The sequence below is a fragment of the Aquarana catesbeiana genome, linkage group LG01 (assembly GCF_042186555.1).
Source record: "Aquarana catesbeiana isolate 2022-GZ linkage group LG01, ASM4218655v1, whole genome shotgun sequence".
Lineage (NCBI taxonomy): Eukaryota > Metazoa > Chordata > Amphibia > Anura > Ranidae > Aquarana > Aquarana catesbeiana.
In genome coordinates, this window is record NC_133324.1 from 729471846 (window position 1) to 729481368 (window position 9523).

The window sequence follows — 9523 nt, forward strand, 5'->3', positions numbered from 1 at the left end:
TTTTTGATAGTACTTAATTTTTATAGTCCCTTGCGCTACTCGCTCTTTGATTATATATGCCCATTTGTCTTGCTCCTATGTTCCAAAAGGAAAACTGGGGAGAGCAATCAAACCTGCAGCCTGTGAGACCAACCCAATGCAATCAATAATTGCTCCACTGATTAAAGAAGAGCCAAAAAGAACTAAATTTAACATCCTAGCAACCCAACAAGGAAGGTGCTGCATGTACATAAAATAAATTGTGTGTTCCATTTCATTTAATTATTACTGCTTAAAAAAAAAATGGCTGTAGGTCATTATTCTTATTTCTTAGTTTTAAAATCAGTTTTGGACACTGTTCGGGTGCCCAGTGGAGGGGACATCCAAAAACTTGAGATTCATCGCTTTCATATTTGTTGCAGCAAGAATAGCGATTGCCAAATATTGGAAATCCCCAACGATCCCTTTTCATTTGCTAAAATCTAAACTGTCATGGATAATGGTGAACGAACACCTCTCGGCGATTTTAAATGATAAGATAACTTTGTTTGACAAAATATGGGACCCTTGGATTAACTACCTCTCAGCTACATAATTAGATGGGAGTGACTCGGGAGTACTTTTCTCCAGGGCCAGAGTGCACCCCATCCACTATTCTCTACTCTTCTTTCTATCATTCCTTTCCTTTCTCTCTTTTCTTTCAACCAGAATTTGCCTCTAAGGGCCCATGGACCAATTAAGGCCCCTGGGTCCACTTAGAAGTTAAGCTAGTTGGTTACACCAGTGGAGGTGACAGAGGGAGATGGGGCTCCCCGTGCTACTTGTTTGAGCACACCCGTGCACCACCTAGAGGAGGTTTTTCCTTTTTATTTTCTTTGTTTAATTTTTTGGGTTTAAGTCTGACCTTACTATATAAACCTAAAATAAGGACGTGGATACACAAAACCTCACATAAATACAAGGTAATTTGTGATGTAACCGACTCATAACCGATTTGTCACCTGTACCATTACTTCGTACTAAGATGGTAAATGTCGATATTGTACTTGTTAAAAATTTTCTGAACAAAAATATTGGAAAAGAAAATCAGTTTTGGATATGTTTTTCTACGTGTGTGTGTGTGTGTGTATGTATATATATATATATATATATATATATATATATATATATATATATATATATATCACAGACACTCTGTGGTTTATTTACTAAAGCTGGAGATTGCAAAATCAGGCTCACTTCTGCATAGAAACCAATCAGCTTCCAGGTTTTATTGCCAAAGCTTAATCGAAAAAGCTGAGGTTAGAAGCAGGTTGGTTTCTATGCTGAAAGGAGCCTGGTTTTGCACTCTCCTTTAGTAAATAAAGCCCTCTGTCTCTGAATTAAAACCTCCCAGACAAGGGAATGAGTCACTGCTCAATCTCATTTACTTGTGTGTTTAAATTTCAGCCTGAGCTTCTGAACTATGTAAACATGTGATAATAAGGAACTAGAAGAAATAAATCTGCAGATATCTCCTGGCTAGATATGAGAATAAAACTTTCAGTATACAGTATTTAATATTTACCTTTTTATAAATAAACTTTGTATAAAACCACTATATGTGCCCTTTAGTTCTGTATAAGAAATGTCAGTATACTATTACATTGGGGTCCCAAGTAAGGCTACATTTGCACCAGGTGCATACAATTTAATTCACGTTATAGATACATTTTTACACACAGGACCCACATTGAGCCCCAGTTCACATCGGGCCGATTTGACATATTAAATCGCATGTTCAAATCGCCACCTATTTCCGGCAATGGCACCGTCCGAATCGGTGCAACGCTGACTTTGCGGCACCATAAAAGTAGTTCCCCACGCTACTTTTGGCAACTTCAGGGGTGATTTCAATAGACATCTGTGCAGGAACCCGCACAGATGTCTCTGAAATTGCTCCCGAAGTCAGACTGAAAAGTGGGTTTGAAATCATGCGAGTTCAGCTGAACCTGCACAATTTCAAACCCGCATTCAGTGTGAACCCAGGCTAATTGACAAGAAATGGGTAAATGCAGAACCAGAAACATAAAACTCTGCAACCATATTTTTTCCTAACGCTCTGAACTTAACATTTGGCACTGAAAATTCATTTTCTCAAGTAGAAGCACCAAGAAATGCAGCAACAAGCTCCTGATGAAAATGATCAGTGTGTGTTGATTTTTTTTTTTTTTTGCCGTGAAACACATGGAGATGCTTGAAAATATACATCGGCCTGCGTTTAAAAGGAAAATCAATGCTGCGCGTGCATATTAATGCATAAACACAAAACGTGCATTTAAATGTTCATGGATGCATGCAGTAGCACACAAATACTCATTGTTGTATTACATAGATGGCAAAGGGACCAAAATAGGGTTTTTTTATTACATTGTGTCAGATACTTTCTTTTTCAGCTTGCCCTATTCTAGCAGAACATGGCCAATGTATTTATTAGCATTGTATAATGTAAACTATCAGACTGAGAAATCAAATCCATCTTCATTCATTTACCATAGATGATGGGATATGATAGTGACAGCTGCATTTACTGAATGTATTATTTGCAGACAGCAAGTTGAAATGCAAGAAGTGTTTTTAATAGGAAATATAAAGCATGCGCCAGAGAATCTCCAAGCGCTCATGTAGGGGACATTTACATTCAAGAATACGGTTTACATCCTTTGTTATTCATTTATTTAACACATTGACCTGCCTCTTGACAGATATAAATTATGATTTCATGTTGGGAAAACCGAAGAATTATTGTAGAGGCCATGTCATGACGCAATGATCTTTTTATGTGCCTGTAAGGATGGCATTCTGACCACCAATGTAAGAGACATTTTTCTCAATGACCCCTGATGAATTGATCTTAGCAATGGTGCCCTGAGACCTGAAATTTATTTCAAGGGTTCCTCTGGGGGTGAAATGATTGAGAAAGTCTGTACTGGACTGTATCAGTTCTGTTCATATTGTTCTCTTCAACACTCCGCCTGTGAATTTATGAGAAAAAAACATGCTTGTGTGGTTTGGCCTTTAAGGGCTCATTCACATCAGAAACTGCACATAACATTTTTGACTGCATGTTTACATGCATTAAAAGCGTGCTTGATGCACGTTTTGTGCTGCATTTTTCTATACGGGGATATTTGGGGTAGGCTTTCTTGGCTTAAAGGGATGCGGTACAGTGCATTCGAAACGCATTTGTAGCACGTTTCCTGCATTTGCGGTGCAGAAAAATGCAGCATGGTCTACTTTTTTTTTAACTACACTGAAATGCACTGCAATGATGTGAACTGCCATAGGATTACCTTTATTTTGGACTGTCTATGCATCCAGCTGCGTTTGGTGTGAAAAGGCCCTTACAGTCCGACACATGGACCTCACCTCATATGTGAAGGTCTCTTAGAATGCTGGCAGGTAGAAAGTGCCCATTCAAAATGTAAGGTTAATTCACAGCAAATCCATAAAATAGGTAGTCATCACCTACACTTCACCTATTGGCTGCATGTGACCTCTAAATGGTAGCCCAACAGTAGCCACGAAGAATCTTTATATTACTTTTCCAGCTAAATGTTAGGACTTCTATTCCTCAGGACGTTGCCCACAGCGGCATGCAATCTGTGCACAGCGTTTATAGCTGCCACCAATGCTACATCTGTCAATAATTCCAGCCTTTGTCTTCCTGCTGCAGCCTAATAAGTAGGTGTGCTAATGCAGGGTTTGACGAATTTAGGAGCCAGCTTTTTTTTTTTTAGCGTAGCGTGAGTTGTCAGCTCCTGGGGCAAGGCAAGTCATTTGCACCCCTTAACTCACTTACAGCAGACCGGTCAGCCAATAACCCTGACTCTGCTCCGTTAGGCCCTGTTTACAAATGGGCATTTTGGGATTGTGGCAGAATTGCTGCAATTCTGCCCGAAATCTCAGGTTCAGGTGTCATTATTTTCAAACACGGTGCGGTTTTACCATGATTGTCGCGTGATTTACTTTGCGGAAAATCACATCGCGAGAAGCTTGTCACTCAAAAAGGAGCAGGAGCTTCTTTTGGGCAACAAGCTTCACGCAATGCGATTTGCTGCGCAACAATCACAGCTAAACTGTACTGCATTTTAGGTGTCACTGAAAGTAAGAGCACCTGAACCTGCGTTTTGTGATCGTGGGCAGAATCTCTGAAATTCTGCCGCTTTCCCAAAACACCCAGGTGTGAATGGAGCTGCCCTGGTTCACACATTTGCATGACAGGCTAAATATTTATGTGTTCCTATTGAGGTGGTTCACACAGGTGGGATCCACACGCATTGCGTTTTGAGTGGCATTACGAAAGGGGTCCGGTTCGAGTTTGTAGCGGCGCGTTCCAGACTTGCAAGTGATAGCGTAGAGTTGCATATAAGTGTTCACATAGGATTGCTATTGATAGGAGTGTTTACATTGAAGTCAATGGGAGGCATTTTTGCACTGAAGTCAATGGGAGGCAGTTGTAGAGAGAGAGAGACGAAATCGCACCTGTACTAAAATCGCACAGGAACTGGAATTGCATTGCGATTTCAGTACATGGATGTGTGAACCCAGGCACCAGGATGCAATTTCTAGTCACCATGGCGACCTGGAGCCTGAGATTTGTCAAGCCCTGTGCTAATGTCTGATCTAAAAAAAACTGAAGCAAAACAAGAATAAGGTATTGTTATTATTTTCTACAATGATTAGATTAGGGTGCAATAGGTTTCTACAGGTCTAATTAGGTGTTCATTTCAATTGATGCTCCATTTTTAAAAATTTCTTAACCACTTTATTACTGGACCATAGGCGTTTGGAGAGCCGATTAGCGGCAAGGCTGACATAGCACATTTACACTGATTATCAGTGCAGCCCCATCAGTGCCTCCTTATCAGTGCAGCCTCATCAGCATATATCAGTATCAAGAAAAAAAATGTATTTGCAAAATTTTATAATAGAAACGAATCAAAATTTTCGGTCTTTTTTTCTTTGTTTAGCAAAAAATAAAAAAACCCAGTGGTGATTACATACCACCAAAAGAAAGCTCTATCTGTCTCAAAAGAAATTATAAAAATGTCATGGGTACATTGTTGCATAACCATGCAATTGTCATTCAACATGTGACAGCACTGAAAGCTGAAAATTGGCCTGGGCAAGAAGGGGGTGAAATGAAGTGGTAAAGTATAACTCAAGGCAAAACTTTTTTAATTTTTTTTTTTTTGTTTTGGATAGAGTGCAGAAGGATTAGAACCCCTGTCAGTTTTTAAGGCTGTCTGTGCCCTTGTTGGAGAGATTCACTCTCTCTATTTGTCCTGTTTATCATTATCATTTAAAGTGAAAGTAAAACACCAAATTTTGGGTTGTCCCCAGAAAAGTAATAGATAGGAAATGTTCCAATAGGGACACTAGTTCTGGTGACCTGGGGATCCCCAGGAAATCCCCTTAATTTTAATGGATTTCCTCTCACTTCCTGTTTGGCTATGGGACAGGAAGTGAAGGGAAATCTCCCCAAAGGGACACAAATGGCGAAAATAAACCTTACAGGGGTCATAACCCTCCCTTACTCTATTAAAAAAAAAAAGGTTTTGCCTTTAGTTTTACTCTAAGTTGGGCTAATTAATAAAAAAGAGAGCAAAGTCTTCATCATTTGAAATAGTCCGGTTGTGCAATTGACAATGGCTCTAGTAGTCACAGGCAAGGCCGGACTGACCTACTGGGATACCAGGAAATTTCCCGGTAGGCCACCTGCTCTGGGGCCGCTTTGAGCGGCTGCAGCGACGCCCACGGCTGATCCTGGCACCGTGGGCTGAGGCAGAGGGAGGGAGCCAAAGCTTCAGTGCCAGAGTCCTCCCCTCCCTCCTCCTTGTGTAAGTCAGTCAGTGTAACAACAGTGGCGATCTCCCACTGTGTCAGGGAGTGTTCGGTGGTGTTCTTTCAAACAAAACAGCAGCCGCCGTAACAAAGTCTCTCCTCCTAGACCCAGCTCCTGTGATAGACAGATCACTGATCCAATGCCGGTACATTGAATCAGTGTGATGGGTATCACAGGAGAAACCGGGTCTAGGAGGCCGCCGAGATATTCAAATCCATCCCTGTGACAGAGCGGCAGATCGCCGCTCTGTGTGATCAGGCTGCATTTTATGGGCGCTGATTGGGATGCATTTCATGGGCACTCTGGTAAGGTTGCATTTCATGGGCACTGATCAGGATGCATTTCATGGGTACTCTGGTAAGGCTGCATTTCATGGGCACTGATCAGGATGCATTTCATGGGCGCTGATCAGGAGGCATTTCATGGGTACTCTGGTAAGGCTGCATTTCATGGGCGCTGATTGGGATGCATTTCATGGGCACTCTGGTAAGGCTGCATTTCATGGGCGCTGATCAGGATGCATTTCATGGGTACTCTGGTAAGGCTGCATTTCATGGGTACTCTGGTAAGGCTGCATTTCATGGGCGCTGATCGGGATACATTTCATTGGCGCTGATCAGGATGCATTTCATGGGCACTCTAGGAAAAAGGCTGCATTTCATGGTTGCTAATCAGCATGCATTTCATGAGAACTGGTAAGGCTGCATTTTATAGGTGCTGATTAAGATGCATTTCACGGGCATTCTGGCAAGGCTGAATTTCATGGGCGCTGATCAGGATGCATTTCATGGGCACTGATAAGGCTGTATTTGGTGGGCACTGGTAAGGCTGCATTTGATGGGCACTAGTAAGGCTGGATTTGATGGGCACTGATAAGCTGGATTTGATGGGCACTAGTAAGGCTGCATTCGGTGGGCACGAATAAGCTGCATTTGATGGGCACGGATATGCCGCATTTGATGGACACTGGTAAGGCTGGATTTGATGGGCACTGATAAGGCTGCATTAGGTGGCACTGATAAGGCTGCATTTGATGGGCACTGATGAGGCTGAATTAATGGACACTGATGATGCTGCGCTGATGGGCACAGGTATAATACACTCTTCAAATGTGCTTTAAAATACATTGAGATTTTTTTCCAGGGCTGGTTTTTATTCCTAGTCTGGCCCTGGTCACAGGCAACTATTATTGATCATGTTTATACATAACCTACTATTTTTTCTTCTCTACATATGTTAACAAATGTTAACCAAGGAGGTCTTGGAGACTGGACTCTTGCAACTTCTGAAGAAAACAAAGTGATGGGCAGTTATAGTGGAGGTAAAAACCTTGGTTCCATATGCAAACTATACCTGGCAGAGTCAGTTGCTGGGACTGTCACGTACACATCAGTAAAAGGAAAATTACTGTCACGGTACAGTACATTTTGGGGACCTACATCCACTGGAGATGTTTAGCTGGGGTAGAACAGACATACTTGAATGCAATATAGAAAATGGCTCACCTGTTGCTTTTCACACTTGTGTACACAAGAGTATTCACACCCAGCTAATCAATAGACAGTGTACAGAGAAAAATTCATTCTTCCACAAACATGCCAATCATATCTTTTGCAGTATTATGCTACTGCCAGCACAAATGACTGTTACATTCAAACACAAAAGGACATAATAAATGTCAATAAGACCACGTCATGCAAGTTATTCCAGATCTTATGGCTAAAAAGCTGCCTGTCTGAATATACAATAAAATGATAAAGAATGGAAAAGGCATATATATATATATATATATATATATATATATATATATATATATATATATATATATATATATAGTGCTCGTCAGAATCTTGTCATTGTCAATCATAATTACTGCATAAAAAAATGTTACTTCTTCTCTGGGTTAGTACAGAGTAGAAAAAAAATGATATTTTTCTCCCCTCGTCTTTCAGGACAGCACCTGGAGAGAGCACAGCTCCACCCACTTTTCCCAGGAAACACTGCAGTCAGTTTTTTCTTTAAAGACCGGACACTTCCACCATGGCCTCAGTTGTAGTGTTTCCTCCGCCATGGTGGAAGCGCTGCAGGGAACCAGGGGTGTGCTGCGCTGTCTCCAGGTGGAGAGAGTTTGGGGTATACCGGTATTTGTGTTTTTTCTGATGGCAGGCCAGCCCAGCTTCCTCCCTTCACGTGCGGGGGTTGCTCCGGCGTCCTCCCCTCTTCATACCCGGCGAGGGTCAGGCTACTGGGGGTCCCCGCTCCCTTAGACCGGCGGCTAGCTTGGGAGGAGCGGCGTCTCCTCTTCATCCCCATAGCTCAGCCTTCCGGGTTCCGGTGGCGAGCGCGTCACTACGGCCGGGGGCGGGACCTCTAGCGGCGCGACGCGGCTTCCGGTTCCGGCCGCTGGAACGCAGGAGGGGAGGGCAGGTCTCTTCCGGCTGACGTCATTTCCGGCCCTCGCAGCGGCGAGTGGACCGGGAAAGTTTAAAAAGCAAGCACCAAACGCCGTTGCAAATCCTGACAATGGAGGAGGAACAAGCGGTGGTGGCAGGAGCAGGAGCCACACAAGTCAGCCAGGCCCAGGTAAGCGGGGACAGTGTGTCTCTGTAACTTACTCTATGGGCATGTTTTAGTTCCCTCTTTGGTAAAAGTTTTTAAAGAGCCTGCAGCATTCTTCTTGTGTATTGAAGCAGGAAGTAAATGTGTTTTAAGATTGTGAAGTAAATCTGTGGGGGGATTTACTGGCTGAGTGAAGGGGGGTTAAAGTGTTAGCTCTTCCAGTCTTTTTCAGCATGCTGTTTATAGGTGTTTTCTGTTTGTGTATTTCAGAAGGCAAAAGAAAAGACCAAACATTCGTCTTTTTCTGTTAAAAGAAAATGCCCATCTTGTAAAAATGTGCTTAAAGAGTCTTGGGCAAAAGTGTTATGCAAAGGATGTATTGCAGACTTATTGAAGGAGGAGACCACTCCTAGTGCACCTGTGGTTCAGCAGGATTTACTGAGCTCGTTTAGGAAGGATTTGGCGGATACTTTTGAGTCTTTTAAATCCTACCTTGACAAACGTCCAGCCGCAGGCAGCTCAGTACCTCGTTCCCAGTCTTCTGTTTCCGCATATAGGGGTGACAGTGACTCGGAGGAGGAAAATCGTAGCGTGGCTACGGAATCGGAGGAAGAAGCAGAGGAAGAGAAAGAATCTTCTTCTTCTCGATATAAATTGTCTCTAGAGGAGGTGGATGACCTGCTAAAAACTATCCACACTACTCTTAATATTACAGAGGACAAAGCCCAGCTGTCGTTACACGACAAGATGTTTCAAGGCATGGGTGAAGTGAAACACAGGATGTTTCCGGTGCACAAGTTTCTGTCAGAAACAATTAAAAGAGAATGGAAGGACCCAGAGAGGGCCCCCTTCTTTTCTAGATCCCTCAAACGCAGGTTTCCCTTTGAGGAAGATAGCACACAGGTCTGGAACAAAAAGCCTAGACTGGATGCGGCCTTCTCTCAAGTGTCTAGAAACACTGACCTTGCGTTTGAGGACATGGGTATCCTCAAGGATCCCATGGACAAGAGGGCTGACTCCCTGCTGAAGAAAGCTTGGGATTCCACCCTAGCAAATCTAAAGCCAGCTATGGCATCAACAGTGGTAGCCAGAAACCTG